The sequence below is a fragment of the Capsicum annuum genome, chromosome 3 (genome assembly GCF_002878395.1).
Source record: "Capsicum annuum cultivar UCD-10X-F1 chromosome 3, UCD10Xv1.1, whole genome shotgun sequence".
Lineage (NCBI taxonomy): Eukaryota > Viridiplantae > Streptophyta > Magnoliopsida > Solanales > Solanaceae > Capsicum > Capsicum annuum.
Window position 1 is genome coordinate 77,793,338 of NC_061113.1, and position 19,162 is coordinate 77,812,499.

The window sequence follows — 19,162 nt, forward strand, 5'->3', positions numbered from 1 at the left end:
AGGAGTTTCTAATGGAGTAAGCATCATGTTGGGCAAGTGCAAAGGTAAAATCAACTTCACCCTCACTCATGTAGATATCTTTGACATAATTTTTGGCAAGTGTTCATCCAAAAGTGTCATACTATGAACAATCCCTACCCCCAATAACTTTTTCTTGCAGAGCGCAAAGGATATTATATGGTGTCTATGTTTAAAGTTCTAGAAATTGAAGGGCAAGCACAAATATCAATCATGCAGCTTGTGAAGGCCTTAAAAAAGAGGAGTTGATATTCATAGCCACTATTGCAAGCTTGGGTAAAGATAATGATGCAAAAAGGCATTGTCACTATGGATATAAAAGGCACTTAAGGAGAACAAGGCATAATTCCTGAGGAACTACTAAGGCACTTGCCTCCTAGGCATAAAGTGGATCATAAGATAGATTTTAAGCCTAAAACCAAGCCACTTTCATATGATCCATACCACATGGATCTACCTGGGTTGGAGGAGATAATAAAGTATTAAAGGAGTTTAAAGTTAGTCATATCCGCTCGTTTGAAGCACTCTATGGAGTGCCAGTCTTGTTTCAAAAGAAGAAGAATGGGTAATTTCACTCATTCATAGAATATTGAGCGCTCATGAAAGTGATGGTAAAAAAATATCCTACCCCACTTATTGTTAACTTATTTGATAGCCTTGTACAAGACAAGTACTTTCTCATTGTGGATCTTCAAAAGGGTTAATACCAAGTGTACAAATTAAAAAAGGATGATCCAAAATACCATGCATAATGAGATATAGAGCCTATGAGGAGTTGGTGATTATTTTTTTCTTATCCAATGCACATGCTACCTAGACAAGTTTGTGGTAGTGTACCTAGACTACATAGTTACCTATAAATATACCTTTGAGGAGCATATAGAGAAATTGAAAAAGGAGCTCCAAGTCTTTCCAAACAATGAGTTTTACATCAAATTGGAGAAGTGTGAGTTTTCCCAACATGAGGTACCCTGTTGGGTCATTTATTATCCAAGGATGGTGTGCATGGATGAGGCCAAAGTATAGGCTATTAAAGAGTAGAAGGAACCTACAAAGGCGGATTACTTAGATATTTTCTTAGACTTGCCATCTATTTGCATGTTCATTAATGTACTCTACTAATTCAGCCTTACTAACCTAGTTATTGGATAAAAAGAATTCATGCATTTAAAGTAAGCATTGTCAAAAGGCATTTGATGATCTTAAGATCGTCTGGACAGAAGAGCCAATCTTGATTTTTTAGCCTGATTTAACAAGACATTTAAGGTACACATTGATAGTTATAACTTTTCCCTTGAATGAATATTGATTCAAGATAGACACCTATTGCATTTGAGAGCCACAAGTTGAATGAGAAAAACTAATGATATGTTGTACAAGAGAAGGATATGACAATTATAGTGCATAGTCTACGCACGTGGAGACAATATTTTCTTGTGTCAAAGTTCATGGTCGATAAGATAATATTTCCACTAGCTATTTTTAGTCACAAAATAAGCTTACACCAAAGTGAGATAAGTGGTAAGATTTCATAGTAGATTTTGATTATGTGTTGGAGTACAAGACAAGAAATGGCCATATTGTGGTTGATGTTTTGAGTAGGATAATGTCACGTGAACCAAATATTTGAGATGCTATAAAGGTAACATGAAACATGACCCAGAGGAAAAACAACTCATATAATTAGTCTCCCCAGGCAAGAAAAGACACTTTTGGGTGGAAAATAGACTATTGCTTATCGCAGGTTATAGGGTTTATATGCCTAAGTTTGGAAACATTAGGCGATAAATCATCAAGTAAAGTTATGACAAATTATGGGTTGGGAACCTAAGACTATATTGCACAAGGGCCTTGATTGAGTCAATCTATTATTAACTATATATGTGTGATGATATTGAATGTTATTTGTGGACTTATCTTGTGTTCCAACAAGATAAGGTGCAGTAGAAACCCAGGAGAATATTTGACCCATTATATCTTGTGGAGTATCAATAGGAAAGCAAGACTATGGACTTTATCACCTGCTCAACAATGTCTGATGGATGTGGGACAATCATGGTTGTGGTGGATAGATTTTCAAAGTATGCTAGATTCATGCCTAATACAGTAGGTCGCACCACAAAATAGGCTTCTAAAATAGTCTTTAATAATGTGGCAAAGTATTGGGGCTTGCCAAGACACATCATCAGAGATCAAGACCCATATTTTGTAGCAAACTTTTGGAGAGAGTTGTTTGATATTCCTGCCACTAAATTGCATTTATTCAGTAGTTATCCACAGGTGGATTGACAAATAGAATAGGTCAATGCCTTGTTAGTGTGCTACTTGAGATACTTTGTGAGTTTACATCAGAAGGATTAGGAAAAACTCTTAGACATAGCCTAATTGTTACATAACTTACACTAGAGTGAGTCTACCAAGTGAACACCATTTGAGTTAAGCATAGTACAACAAGTACAAAGTTTACATTCATTATCGACCATATTCAAGGGCCAAAATTTAGGGGCGTATCATATTACCAAGGAGTTTAAAGAATAACTTAACATTTCTAAGTCCTACTTGGACAAGGCAGTAAAAATGATAAAGATGTGTGCTGACCGCAAGTATGGACCCATAAATTAGAGGTTGTGGACATGATCTTTGCATAGTTTAATCCATGGTAGCTTAATAAAATACAAGGCGTGCAACTAAACCTAGTAAGAAAGTATGTAGGTATATTTAATATCTTTGCCAAGGTGATCCAAATATCATATAAGTTAGAGTTACTACCTTATATTAAGGTTCATCCCACCTTCCATACTAGTGTGCTCAAGTCATACCATAAAGAAAAAGATGATCCCAGTCAAGGTTAGTCAAAATGGGTGTTAATTACATCACCACTCACATGATCAGGAGATTACACCTATCATTGACTACCAAGCTAAGAGAAACAATGGACAAAAATCCACTACCATGTTCTTCTTCAACTAGAAGGGATCCCCAAAGAAAACCACATAAGAGAATATGAAGACATATGGCAATTTAAAGAAAGGATTCAAGAGTTTATGCAACAATAGTTAACCCAATTCAATTGAATCTAAAACTTTATTAAAGGAACTACCATCGTATTTCTATAATTCTCTTAAATCGGCTCTTAGGGACACCATAAAAATATATACCTAGAATTTCTCTAGTTTTTGCTACTCAAGGAACTAAATTAGGCACATCATAGTATTTAGAAGCTTAGGATCTCATGTAACAATATATCTCACCGGGCAAACATCTTTGTTATAATTTTATGATTTCATCTTTATCAAATGTCTTAGCCTCAATTCACTATTCATCTATAGAAAATATATATTACGCTTATACCTTCAAACATATCATAAGTTATTGAATTAAGTTATTACATACTTTATGTCAAACCTACTAGATCAAACCTCATAACTTGTATTATCACCCTCAAATTGTCATTTCTCCACCACAATAATTGTTTAAAGTTCTAGCCTTATGTTTAGTAGAAAATATGGTAGTAACACTGATTCTTTTATACTACAAAGAATCATAGCTACTTAAGTAAAATCAAATAAACACTAGTTCATTGAGATCCTAACACATAATAGTTCATCCTAACCATATGGTCCATATAATTATATCATACAAGCATATTCTCTTTTAACAATATCCTTATTTATTTTCCATTCATTATATACCCTTTGCCTGGTAAATTAAATTCATAGCCCTTCAAATATTATGGAGTCCTCTCCCCTGAATCCTAGAATACAACTTGTGCATATCAATTTCTCACTATTTAATCCTAGCATTTAGTCCTATACTTGATCATCAGTTACACATTAACAAACCATCATGACATTCTATCCTAGTTTGTTTACACTCAAGTAATCTTAATTTATAACCCTTTATATACACTATAGAAAGATTAACAAAAATCTAATGCTAAAGAAGAAAGAATGATTGAATGGGAAAGAATGTCGATAGAAAGAAAAGTATCTTTGAAAAACTCTTTTATGAAATATCGGTTCTATCAATCATTCTATGAAATAGTCACCCTATATAACACCCCAGGTTTTTTGGACCTCAAAATTTTTTTAAGTTCTAAGCTTTTTGCCTTAGCAATGACTCACCTGATGAGTCGTAATATGTCTTGATAGGTCAGGTCGCCCTAGTAATAGGGTGATTAAGTTACTGTCTTAGGTATGACTTGGGGTTACGAGGCGTTGAGAGTCATTATAGTTCCCATAGACCCAATCGTAACCAAAATAAAAATTAAGTGGCTAAGTTCTGCTCTGAGTATGAGTGGCTCACCGTGATCCATAAGGACTTGTTGGGTGCAAATTGTAAGATGTCCAATATTTACCAAATAGGGTTTTGTGTTTACTACAACTAGACCTTAAGTATGGTAGGGTCTCTTTATGAGTGGTACCAGTTGAGCCGTAGGGTCAATAGTGTATGGGCTCATAGAGACTTTCTTGGTTACGACTCATGGTGATGAGTCATAAGGAGTGGATAAGAGTCAATGGTTGACCCGTAGTCAATGACGGCACTTTTTTAGCTTTTAATTTAAGGGCATTCTAGACATTTACCCTCTTAGCTAAATTGGAACCCATGTCTTATAATCCCTTTAGGGTGTCATTAGCATTCAGAGAACAAATGTATGTAACTTATGAAATCCTTCAAATGGCTCTCTAAATTCCCTAAAGCAAGTTAAGCTAGGGTTTTATCAATTTGGTCATCTAAGGGATCAAGGGTTAGCCTTTAACAGGGGTTGTGTAGCTAAATCATTAAAGTGGAGGTCCTAGTGATTGATATCGGAAACCGCGTTTACCAACATGGGGGTCAAAGTAACCAGGAAGGTTCGAGTCCTCCTCATTATTATTACATGATTTGGGTGGTTTGAGTTTGCCGTAAATCATCACATGATTGGGTTCTTAAGTTACCTTGGTATATAATTGGGAGGTTCGAGTCCCCCATGCATATATATGATATTATTCTCCAATTCATATAACTACATGTTTTGAGGCCCAAATAAGGGTGAGAGTTGGGGCCCATATATCCCGTGGGTACATGTTATAATGGTTGAGCTACATAATCTAGGATAAAGTTTTAAAGCACGTGTTAAGCCTTGTTCCTTATCTCAACATGTAATATATATGTTTATGCATTTGATTATATGCATTGGTTTTAAAAGATGTTGAACTATTAACCATGTCATTATGTTATCCTTATCCTTGAGGTTTATTCTAGCACTCCAACTGCTAACTATCTTCGAACACTGATCCCCACCCGATGCAGGAATTGGTCATACTTCTACTCCTTCTGCTCAGTGATTAGGATTTGAGATTAGCTCATGAGTTGGCATTGAAAGAGTGAGCTTCGATACATCAAAAGTATACATTTTATATTTTAGACTCTTATATCTCAGATTGTTTAGATTTATTTTAGATATAGATGGGGGCATGTCCTATCACTTTATTGATATTCGTCCTACCCATCATTCTAGACCCAATCGAGGGTCGCTGCTTCTGATTGCCCTAAGGGAGCTCCACCAATTCCCCCATCCCTCATCAGACACCTTAAGTTGATATATCTACTACTAAGTTTTGCTAGTCGATTCATTTTTTAACCCATTTGGTGGTATCCCAAACTGAGCGAGTTTCTTATATTACTTCATCCTCTGAGGCCACTAGGTTTGGATAATTTATGAGGTTGAGCCTTCCTATTTTCACTGGTTGTAGAGCTGAGAAAGATCCTCAAAACGTTATAAATGAGATGGAATAATCTTCTATGTGATCCAACCTACTGATGTGGAGGGTGTAAAGTTGGTAGCTTATCAGTTTAAGGATGTAGTATACCAATGGTATAAGGAGTAGGACTAGTCTAAGAGTGATGATGCTAAGTTTCTTTTGTTGGATAATTTTTCTAATGCTTTTGTTGACCACTTTTTTTCTCAAAAGGCAAGAGAGGCGAAAGTCGAGTAGTTTGTAAATTTGAAGCTAGGCAAGATGTCCCGTAAGGAGTATGCCTTGAAGTTTGGTCAACTATTACATTACGCTCCTGAATTGGTGTCAGTACGAGGGCTATAATAAGGGAGTTTTCCTTGGGGTTATCCCATGAGTTGATTTTGGAGAGCAAGGTTGCCTTGTTAAAAAAGGATATGGACATCTCTTGACTTATGGTATATATGCAACAAATGAAGGAAGTAAAGAAGAAGCAAGAAGAGATGAGTGAAAGGTAGACTAAGAAATTTTGCTATTTAGATTAGGGTTTAGGTCAAGAATAGAGTGGTAGAGATGGCAGAAAGTTGACCAAGAAAAAGTGAGGCAAATCTGGTTCCTACTCTACAACTAGTGCTCCTTATTTAAAGTCGTCGACGGACCATCATTCTTATTATGATAGTGGGATTAGAGAACTAGGAGCCTAGTCACAGTCTAGTGGGGATCAATTAGCTCCATCATATTCTCCTTGTAGATTTTGTGGCCAGGTGCATCATGGTTTTTGCGAGAAAGTGAGGAATAGGTCTTTTAAATATGGCTAAACTGGTCATGTGTAGAGGGATTATCCTCATAAGCTTGCTTCCAGGGCGAATTAGATTCTTGTTGCTACTTTATCAACTCCTACACCAAAGGGTGCTACTTTTGCTTCTAGCTCCAGCACTGGTCGGAACCATTCATATGCTCTTGCCACCCGATAGGATTTTGAGGCACCCTCTGATGTTGTTATTCGTATGATTAAACTCTTTTATCCTGATTCTTATTGTCTAATTTATCTTGGGTTTACTCTTTCTTATGTAACCCTTATATGGCTATTTATTTTGGCTTTGATCCTGAGTGTATTCTAGATTTTTTCTGTGTTTACCCTGGTGTTGGTTTCATTTTGGCTAGAAGGGTTTATAGGGGTTTTATGATATTATTTCGAGGTAGGGAGACCTTGGTGGATCTAATAAAGTTAGAGATGTTAGACTTTTGATATGATTTGGGGATGGATTAGTTGTATTCATGCTATACATCTTTTGATTGTCAGACCCGGAGGGTTAGTTTCAATTTACCAACTAAGTCGGCAATCAAATAGAAAGATAGTTCCCTAGAGCCTAAAGTAAATTTCATCTCATATCTTAGAGCTCGGTAAATAGTGTCAAAAGAGTGTCTCTATCACTTAGTGTATGTTAAAGATTCTTGAGTCGAAGGTCCTTCTCTGCAGACTGTCCCTGTGGTCTGTGAATTCTTTAAGGAGTTCCCCAATGATCTTCCTGGTGTATCTGTCGATAGGGAAATTGATATTGGGATTGGTCTTCTTCCAGACACTCATCATATTTCTATCCCTCCTTATAGAATGGATCTGACAGAGATGAAGGAACTCAAGGAATAGTTAAAAGATTTTTTTGACAAGGGTTTTATCTACCCTAGTGTGTCTCTATGGGGTGCTTCTATTCTCTTAGTGCATAATAAGGATGGTTCCCTTCTGATGTGTATTGATTGCGACCAATTAAATAAAGTAATCGTGAAGAATAAGTATCAACTTTTAACGATTGTTGATATCTTTGATCAGCTTTAGGGTGCTATGTTCTTTTCCAAGATTTATCTTTGGTTTGGGAACCATCAGTTGAAGATTAGGGAAGAGGATATCCCTAAGACTACTTTCCAAACTCGGTATGGTCATTTTGAGTTTTTGGTGATGTCCTTTTGTTTGACCAATGCCCTCCTGTGTTTATAGGTCTTAGCAATTGAGTTTTTCTTCAATTATTGGACTTGTTTTTCATTGTCTTCATTGATTATATATTGGTGTATTCATGGAGTAAGATGGATTATGTCAATCACCTCCGCCTTGTGTTGCAGATGTTTGTATGTAAAGTTTTCTAAGTATGAGTTCTAGTTGAATGTTGTGACTTACTTGGGTCATGTTGTTTCTAGTAAAGGGATCATGATGGATTCATAGAAGGTTGTGATGTTTAAGAAGTGGCCTATAACTATGACTCCATTTGATATTTGGAGCTTCTTGGGTTTAGCTTGCTACTATAGAAGGTTTGTGGAGAGTTTCTCTTCTATTACGACCCCATTGACTAAGTTGACTCAAAAGAAGGTGAAATTCTTGTGGTCTAATGGTTGTGAGGGTAGTTTTGAGAAGCTAAAGGATAAATTGACTTCGGCTCTAGTCTTGACTCTACCTGAGGGCACTTATTTTGTTGTCTATTATGATGCATCCCAGGTAGGGCTGGATTGTATGTTGATGAAGCATGGCAAGGTGTTTTTTTTTTATCTTTTTAGGTAGTTGAAAGTTCTTGAGAAGAATTATCCTACCCACGATTTGGAATTTTCAGGTGTGGTATTTGTATTACAGATCTAGCAGCATGATTTATATAGGGTCTAAGTTGATATTTATTCTGATCATAAGAGACTGCAATACGTGTTCACCTATAAAGAATTGAATCTCAGGGAAAGGAGGGGGCTTGAGTTTCTAAAAGACTAAGAGATGAGTCTCCACTATCATTCAGGTAGAGCTAATGTGGTTGTTAATGCTCTTCACAAGTTTTCCATGGGAAGCTTGTCTCATGTTGATAAGGAGAAGAAGGATGTGGTGAAGGATATTCACCGTTTGGTTAATCTAGGAGTTTGTCTCTTAGATTCTGAAGATGGTGTGTGATTGTTCAAGGAGTGGCAATGTCATCTCTTGATTCTGAAGTAAAAAAGAAGTAAGTGTTGGATCCTATTCTGATGCAAAAAAAAGAATAATATAAGTAGGTAGAAAGTGATGGGGTTTTGAGATTGGTGGTGATGGTATCTTAAGGTACCAAGGCAGATTGTGTGTTCCCAATGTTGATGAATTGCAAGGACCAATTTTGGACGAAGGTCATGAGTCGCGACATACTATTTATCCTAGTATGAAAAAAATGTATCATGATCTTAATGTAATTTATTGGTGGAATAATAATAAGTGGATACGACCAATTTTGTGGGTAAGTGCATGGTGTGTCAAAAAGTGAAAATAGAGCACTTGAGGCTCGATGGGTTGACTTAAGTATTGAGCTACCATTATGGAAATGAGAGATAATTAATAAGGATTTTGTTATCGGTCTTGCCAGCAATTTGATTCGATTTAAGTCATTGTGCATAGGATGACTAAGTTTGCTCACTTCTTGTCAGTGAGGACAAATTTCTATTCTGAGGATTATGCCAAGTTATTCCTTGAAGAGATCATGAAGTTGCATGGTGTTCCAGTTTCCATCATATCTGATCATGGTACTCATTTCTCATCTCACTTTTGGAGGTCGTTCCAGCGAGATTTGGGGACTAAGGTGACCCTTAGTACCATTGTTGGAACCCTTTGGGGTTATACCACATAGTGAGGGACTAAGTCTCTCAAATTCAGTCACAGGCAATAGAACAGTAAAGAAACTATAAGGTGCTGGAAAACAAAGGTAGTGCAGGAAAGTAAAAACACAGGATTTTTACATGGAAACCCAGAAAGGGAAAAACTATGGCTTGCCCTCACAAGCACCTCAGCTTCCACTATAATCAAACCCTTGATTATAGCCTTCAATAAACCTACCTCTAGGTTTCTTTTGCTTGTAATAGCTCTACTACAAACTCATCTTGGTAACTCTACCAAGGACTCTCTCTATTGAGTAACTCTAATCAGTCTCACAAATTTAGGTCACTCTACCTAGGCACTCTCAAAAGAAAACACTACTCTTACAACATGAGTAGTTTTTTTACAAATCAGTACTCACTCAAGAACAATTTCAATTTAACCTCATATAAATAGCTAAGAACTTGAGTAGTGTTAAAATGTGTTTTTTTCCTGCCCCTCTTTCTCTTTTTCTAAATTTGTATAGAACCATTTGATGAAGAGGAATCTCTTTACTTTTATAGATAAGTGATGATTAGGGTTGAAAGATCATTAGACCAGCTATCCTAATTAGTACAAAATAGCACCTGCAAGTTTGTTACACAAGAGGACAAAACTATGCAGACAATGTGTGCCAATTGTACTGTATCTTGCACATCTAGGGATCTAAACCCTTGCAGTTAGTTGCTCATCATCAAAACTACATATAGCAATTTTCCCACTTTTTGATGATGACAAACCAGCCATACAGCTTTGAGCATTAGTGCACATTCATCACATTGAATTAGTGTTATTACCACCAGAAGATTAATGTCCCCCCAATCATCATGCTTCCTCCATCATCATGCAACACAGGGACCTAGTCCCTTGTTTTCATTTGTAGCAAAACCTTCTGAGCATATTTGATTCCCCCTTCCACTGTGCCTTATCATTCACTTAGCATATCACTTACTTCCCCCTATCATCATGCACAACACATGAGCACACATTCACATCACATGGGACCTAGTCCCTGCACATCACACTCATCATGCTTGGTCCTTACCCGTAAAGTCAGTATTCCCTATTTTGGCATCATTGATAAGGATTAACAGTAAACCATTAGTAAAGATAAGTACAGGATAATTAACTCATGGCCACTAGGGTAACACTAACATGAAGAACAACTTTAAAGTAAAGGAAACGGATGAGGCAATCAAGCAAAAATTCATTCATTATTCTGTAATCAGTACCAGTACAATGTATCAAAAATTTATAAGGCAACTATTTACAAAGATGAAAATAGGAATAGGAACTAGAAATTGACTCAAGAGACTGACACAACAATATTCAGGTAGAAGAGGGTTTAGGGTAAAATGATTTTAGCAATATGTCCATTCTATCAGCTGCAACAACATGAGCATCCAATAATTGTTTAGTGAGAGCTTTTACTCCAGCATTTATTCTTTGGACTTCACCAGTCAACTCTGCAATTATTCCCTTGAGCTTTTCATTTTTTGCTGCTAGTTCTTCAGTGGCACTAGGTCATTCCGAGGATAACTATTAATTTTGTAGTTTTAGATGCATTATTTTAGTTTCTTTTGCTGCTAGGACAATCCTCAAATAGTGCTAGAAAAGATCATTGTCAATAACCCAACTCGCGTTGGGGTCGAATTCACAAGGAGCAAAATAAAAAGTTCAAATCCTATGGGTGTTCTAATTACTAAAAGGTTGCCCGGAATGCTAACAAACACAACATGTAAATTAAAGTGGGGGAATTGGTTTGAAATTTATTTGTAACAGTCTTTGGTTAACAACACACTAATATATCCCTTTGGATTTAAAGCAAGATTTGAGAAGATCTTAGGATTATGCCTATCTAAAGGTAAAACATGTATAGGTTGTTGATAGTTTAACATGAAACTTAGTTGTTGAGTGAGAGATAGGATAGGTCGAAAGTCTTTGTGGTTAACCTTTCAACAAAACCACTAGGATTTCCCTATTGGCTCTTTCAAGAACCTAACAAGTGTGCAATTAATAGTCACCCAAAACCTTAATCAGGCATTCCTATTTCTAGGAAAATGACCTTGACTTATTTCTAAGATTGCAAAAGGTAGTAAACCATAGGCTTGATTTTCCATTATTGCCTTGTCACCCTATAGCCCTTTTTCTAAGATACTATGGGCTCCCATAACTTCACATTCATCCATCTTTCAAGGATGATAAAGGGTTTCTAGGGTTTGGAGTTTTTACCCATCAAACCCATGTAGAGATTTGGGGGTTTTACCCACAAATTCCAACTATTAAGCTCAAGCAATGGTGGAGTCCATAATCAAAAACTAACAATTATGCAAAACCATCAACACCCATACACGAATACACGTAAGTTCAACATAATCCTAAGACTAAATTACATAGCTACACATGAATAAAGTAAAGAAAGATATACCGTAAGTATTATCTAAAGCATTCATTCTTCACAACACACTAAGAATTTAATTCTCCAAAATTAGTTACAATCTTGCCCAATTAGGGTTCTTGTTTCAAATTCAAAGGTGTCTATGAGGTAAGAAATACCCAAAGAAGAAAGGTTTTTACCTGTATAATGTTTGGGATTTGTCCATGTGAATTTACAAAACTGCCGTAGGCAACATTCCCGCTTAGCCACAATCGCGGCCAAAATGACCGCAGTTGTGCTCTGCGATCACATTTGTATGAGCATCTTGACTGACCGCGACCGCGGTCTGTGGCCCATGTTCGTGATAACTGAGGCTGATGACTGCTCTAGGTCTTTAGCTAGACTTCTTTGCTTCCATTTGATTCCTTTTAACTCCAATCCATATCTTTCCATCTCACCATCTATATACCTGCACAATATGGATATTAGTGCATTAAATCACAATTATATCTTATTTAATTCAACAAAACATGGTAGTGAGTATAAATAGTTAGTACAAATGAGTGGTAAAATCACCACTCATCAATACCGCAACTTAAACCCTTGTTTGTCCTCAAGAAACACCAACCTTTACTATGAGACAATTTCACATGTATGCCTATATTTTATTTCCCAATGATCATCATGACTCCAACTTAATTACTACTACTACAGAAAACTCTTCACTCATGGGTAAAATAATTTTCCACAATGCCCCTCAACATAAAATGGAATAATGGAGAATGCGATAGACTTTAAGGAGCAACCATGCGATAACCACCACTCACTCAAGAAATGACTCACTTTTTGACGTCAACCATATTATACCTTCTATTATCTTACAATGGAGAAGGTTAAAAAGTTACCCACCTTAATTTTTTCACATGCGTCTTTACAAGAAAGAAAATTTCACACACCTAGTTACCAATCATGCAATAAGGAGTTTAAGTGCAAACACACACACTCTCTCAAGAAATTCTCAATGCTAACAAGTACCATGCCATAGGCATCCCTTATTTTCAATCGCCACTACAATGAGCACACTTGGTTAGGAATCACAAAGGACTTATTGAAGTTATAATATAGGCTTAGGGTAGGGTAGGATAGCAACTTTGGATAACTAGGCTAAACCCTCCTTGAACTTGTACATCACACTCATTTCACTTTTGCTATTGGGCTACTTCTCTTCTTTCATTATTTCCTACTAAGCCTTTCTTACTTTATCTACTTTTTTTTCACCTTTTTTCTTTCCTTTTTAGCATAATATTTCATGCATTTCTTTCCCTTGATGGATCTTTTTTCCCTTCCAATCAATTTTCTTTATTTACTTAAGCACAAAGGCACTTTCTTATGAATTCTTGGCCCATCTATAACTCTTTCAATTTCCACCACCCCCAACTTAGGCTTTTAGCCTCAATTTATATTATTAAGTTCAAGGAGGATAGGGTTTAAGAGAGGAGAAATAAAAAGGTCACTATTTGTAATGTGTTTGCCAACATAAAGTCCAAAGGCTCAAAGAGGGTGAATAAGGGTAACTCCTACGTATTGGTAGGATATTTAGGATAAAGTGGGCTTCCAATTTTACAAGATGTCCAATGATAATTATACAAACCAAGAACAATAAAAATTTATCCTTGAGAGACTAATGGGGTAAGTTTTGGATGGTACAAGTACACATGAGACGTAGAAAAATAAGCTCTCACATATGGCATGCGAATCTTGTTAAAGGGGTTCAATTGTTCCTCCCACTCGAGACAAAAATAGAGTACCAACTAATTTTTTGAAGTCAATTTTGAAGTCATAAAAAGAGAAGTTTTGTTACAAGGTTTCTCACGTCCATGCCCTCAAATTTTGCAAAAAAAATTAAGATGGAGGGATTTCTTGCTTTTTATCCGTACCATGCATAATTTGATAATCAAGGAAACAACCCAAGCTATTGTCTCACTTTTCCAATGGGTATGAATTTGATACAAAATTATCAATGCCACAGGTACTCAGGCTTCCCTTACATTGACCTTGATTCCATGGGTACTCAGACTTTCCCTGCAATCTATGGATAAAAACCCAATTAGAATGCTTTCTCCTTAAGAATGCCATCACTTAGTCTATCATACGAAAAAGATCATCAAATAGAGGTAAAATAAAGTAACAAACTATGAACAAAATAACTATTCCATACAAATATGGGCACCATCAGAGTGCCCAAATATTATAATCCAAAAATAAATAAGAATCATCAAAAAGAGCAGAGAAATATGAAGGAATATCAATAATATAATCTAAATAAAATGAATACGGAGAAAAACCCAACCAAAAAGGTAGTAGTGTCCCTACTGCATAAATAAGTAATAATAAAAGAGATAAAGAGGGTTCCCTGAAACCGCATCATGGGCATGACTCTCTGAATCTGCATTATCATTATTCTCCTCAAGGTCGGACCACTTGGCGGGGAAATGATAGCTTCTTGCTTATTGTGGTCCTCCTTATACTTCTCATAGTCAGCCCGTGACATATATGAATGATGTGTTGTGAAGGACTCTTCCGGTACCTAGGGCAAAGTAGACACAAGATCCCTGATGAATGTAATGTCAACTATAATATCCTCAAGAGGTAATGAAGTGGATTCCATATGAGACTCAGGCTCAATACATGCCGACTTTCCCAAGTCGATCATTCTCTTTTTGCCTTTTCTCAGTGCGCCCTCTCCTTAAATTCTCAAGGGATAAATGGTGACACCAGGACGTACCCATGTTTCTCCAACATACTCTTCAACCCTCACTCTCCTACAAAGCTTATTAATCAAAGAGGGGAGGAAGAGATGTGTACCACCTTGATTCTTGAAATGATCCATTTCATTGATCACGAGCTGACCAATATCCAAAGGGATGCCATCTAGAATGCAAGTAATGATTTGAGCACGCTGATCTGGGACTTCCATCATATGGGTGCAAGAAGAGACTCAGCTACAAATAATGTGCAACTATATCAAAGCCTCAAAAGTGGTCATTCATGGAGATGTTACTTTTAGTCTTTGCCCAAAAGACTTTCTTTTTGAGACATAGCCGTTACACTAACTAACTCTCTAGTTTACACCCCTTTTCTTTGAACTCACCCATGTCAGCATGTTAGAGCCCATAAATATCATTGATTTACTTTATCCCAAATCTCATCAATTTTTCTCAGATCTTAATAGTCATATTGAATAGGTCCAAAAAAGACACTTCACTGATATTAACATAAAATTCACAGACCCATTGTTCATTTGCAATGCACGACTCTAGAGTAAAGCACCGCCACCCTGTGGCTTCAAGTTTGTCATGAAATTTTGGCAGCTTCTTTGGCATATTCTCTAACCAAATTCCCTTTTTCAAGAGCAGCTTTGTCCTCGAAAGATGACTGTAGTGGTGAGTATGGCACTCAGGTGCCATTAATCAGATGTGATCATACTTGTTGATGAGATTATCCTGAAAACACTAAGCACACATAATATCTATCAATAATAATTTAACATGCAAACTATGTCATATTATTCACTAAAAGCTCATTAGAATAGGTGCTCGGTGGTGCTTGGATAAAAATTGGAAGTGCAAGATTTTTGGCATGGCAGGAAACTGGTTTTGATTATTGTGATTACGGGCAGTGACCGCATTCGCATTGTCACAATTGCGGGTCATGACCACAGTTGTGATACTTGAGGTTAGTTTTGTACCAGCTTTTTATGTTCAAAACTATTCCAAATTTTTAGGCCACTAGTATACTCTGCAACATGAATTCATATGAAGACCAATTGAACAATGTTAATAGGTTTTCAAATGTTCCCTTTTAGATGCAAAAAATCATTATTGAAAGTTCATTTAGGGAATGTATGAAAGACTTGGTGTGCACATCTCATTTGTCTCTATTTTTTACATATTTTTGGGAACTTAAGATTTCCTCACTTGTGTTCACACCTTACTCAAGCAGCCAACACTATGCAAATACCAAGCATGACAACATGGAAGCATAACAATCAAACTTTAGACATTCTCTTAATCATGTATTCTAAGGCCTATTTTCAAAAATAAAAGCATGGATTCATGACACCTACCAGATTTGTGATTCAAGAAGGATGCGAGGGTGCTATTGGATATCTCACAAACTTGGCCAGAATTTGGTCCAATGAGAGACTAAAACTTTAAAGGGAGTGTAAGGGAAATAGGGGAAATCAGTAATTAAAATGGCTGAAGTAACCATGACCATAGGTAGGTCACTGCGATCGCGGACACATGGGTGACCACAATTTCTCTAGGGACCGAGATCACGGTAACTAAGAGTATTTCTGCTCCCCTATTTTCTCCTGTTCATCTCTTTTCTCAGTTCTTATAGATTTTTCCCCAGTTCAATTTGTAATGCAAATTTGCATATTTCCCCCTTTTTAAGATCATCCAATGCACTCCATAGTGCCACAAATGTATGAGTTATTCTCATCCAAGAGCTAACATCTATGCTACAAAAATATAACAAAAAGGATATGAGCAGCTTTCATGGCATTTGTGGGTTTCCTCCCACCTAGCGCCTTAGTTATCGTCATGACATGACGTCCTCCTTCTTCTATTCTCAAGATGGGTCCTAAAACCCCTCCCCATTCACCTTCTCACTCTCAACATCTACCATAGACACACCTTAAAGTTCCACAGTTTATTTCTTTGTCTTGCAAATTTTGAAAGATACCACATCCTCTTACCCCCTAAACTTTATTTCCCCATATTTAAATAGATAATGGCTCATCCGGTGGCTAATAAAATATGACCAAGGATTATAGGTACCTTTTGGTTCATTTCACAATCCAATACCACAAAGTCTATGAGAAGTATAAACTTGTCTACTTTAATAAGGACATCAAACAAAATTACCACCGGCCCTTTGATGGACCGGTCTGCCATTAAGAGTTGCATAGAGGTCGGTGTAGGAGAATCCAATCTAAGCTTCTTGTAGATGAAAAAAGGAATTAAGTTAATGCTGCCAACAAGGTCACGTAGATATCTTGCAAACTCATGCTTCCTAATTGTGCGAGGAATGGTGAATGCTCTGGGGTCATCTTTATTTTTCGTAACCTTACTATCCATGATAGAACTAGACCCATGTGCGACATCAATGGTATCTCCTTCGGCAAGATTCTTTTTGGACATCAACATTTTCATTAACTTAGTATATAGCTAGATCTCTTGGATTGCATTGAGGAACCGGATGTTTATCGATAGATTGCTAAGTTTTCCCATGAACTTCCTTAATTTGTCACCTTTCTCTTTTTGATGAAATCATTAAGGGAATGGGAAAGTAACTTGGATTGTGGGTCTTGCTTCACTTTGTGGCATTTTAACCTCAACGACTCATTTGTCACTTTTCTCGATCTCCTTCGCATCATTTTTCTTCTCGACTTTGAGGTAACACCTCATTTGATTTAGCCTTGGGCATCTTCTCACTCAAGTCTCCTTTAAAGGAAATATCAAGTTTCTTTCCACTCTTGTGACAATTGTTAGGGCTTGAGCATCATTCTTTAGATTAGCAATCGTGTCACTAGGGAGTCTACCTTTAGTCCTAGCATTTAACTACGTGGAGATTTACCCAATTTGGGACTCCAATTTCTTGATAGATGTGGAGTGAGACACCACAGTTTGAGAGAGTTGAGATAACTCACCTTTCAAATCATGTACCATTTTTTCCATACCTTCCACTCTATTCAATATTCTTGCTAACACATCCTCATTCTTATAGCGCTTGACTCCTTGGTCTTAGCTCGATCATGAGGGGGAACATACCGGTCATAATCATACTTCCTATCTCTCTAATCTCTATCCCACTCGAGATCCATCCAACCTTGGTTCCCATCTTGCCTTTTATAGGCGAAGCGGGAACCCCCCGAGTAGTTAGCAAAATATCAAATTTTCTCATCCAACTTCTTTTCTTATTCATCATCTTCATAAGATTTTGATGCTAAGATATTTACCACTTTCGCGAGTGCACCCATAACATGCTTTGTCAAGAGTTTAAGTTAGGTTATCCCTTTTGCCATGTTCTTCTCTTTTTATTCATTCTGCTTTCTTTATTCATTATCAACCATGGAAGTAGTATAAGTGATCTTGGGAGATTTGGTATCTCGAGTATGCCAACCCAATTTTGTCTTTGACACTTCTCTTATCAATAGAAAGGCCGCATGGTAGTGTATCTTCTCTATAGATCCATCCACCGTATTATCCACCACCATTTTATTTAATTGATAAAGGGCCTAATAGAACATCTCGAGAATCATCTTCTCTGGGACCTCATAATTTGGGCATTAGGATAATTTTCCATTAAACCTTTCCCATACTTCAAACAATGGCACCCCATTCATTTGCCAAAAATTCACAATCTCATCCCGCTTTTGAAGTTATTTAGATGGTGGGAAGTATCTATCAAGAAACATAGTGGTAAGCTCTTCCCAAGATGTAATTGAGATGGATGGAAGTGAATAGAGCTATAAACTGCCTCACCCATTAGTGATAATTGGAAGATCTTAATGTGTGCTATATTGAATGGTGTACACACTTCCACAAAATTCTTCAACTGGAGATTTAGGTCCTCATAAGCTTTACCCCCGAACAACCCTTTCATGTGCAACATGTGTAGCATGACGCTAGTCACATGGAAGACTCTATTCCTATGGGTTGGTGGGATCTGGATTACACTAGTTTAGCCCAATTTATTTAATTGGCCCTCATCGTCAAGGAGACCATCAAAAGAAATATATTACTCGCGTTGTCACTCATTGTTCCTTCAACACTTTGATCACCTACAAAGATCCAAAAACAACAAATAAAGTAAATTACACTACACTAGATATTCCTAAGTAAGAATCACACCACACAAGTGAAATCTGTATTTCAATCCCCAACAATGACGGTAATTTAATAATTCTTAACTCACTTCCATGTTAGAGAGGCGAGGCAATTGTTATCAATAACCCAACTCATGTTGGGGTCGAATCCACAAAGAACAAAATATAAAGTTCAAATCCTATGGGTGTTCTAATTACTAAAAGGTTACCCAGAATGTTAACAACTATACCATGTAAATTAAAGTGGTGGAATTAGTTTGAAATTTGTTTTTACCAATCTTTTGTTAACAACACACTAATATAGCACTTTTGATTTAAAAAATATTTGAGAAGATCTTGGGATTATATCTATATAAAGGTAAAACATGTGTAGGTTGTTGATAGTTTAACATGAAACTTATTTGTTGAGTGAGATATAGGCTAGGTCAAAAGTCTTTGTGGTTAGCCTGTCAACAAAACCACAAGGATTTCACTCATTGGCTCATTCTTGACATGATTTACACTCTAATCACATTTACTTCTAAGATTGC

General features: G+C 36.7%; 1 non-coding gene across 1 annotated transcript; it reads left to right on the forward strand.

Annotated features, from left to right (window-relative positions):
- The first annotated feature begins 18,075 nt into the window (after nt 1-18,075).
- On the forward strand, nt 18,076-18,187 carry LOC124897449. Its single transcript, XR_007054168.1, has one exon. It is a non-coding gene; the product is annotated as a small nucleolar RNA R71 (small nucleolar RNA).
- Nucleotides 18,188-19,162: the final 975 nt, after the last annotated feature.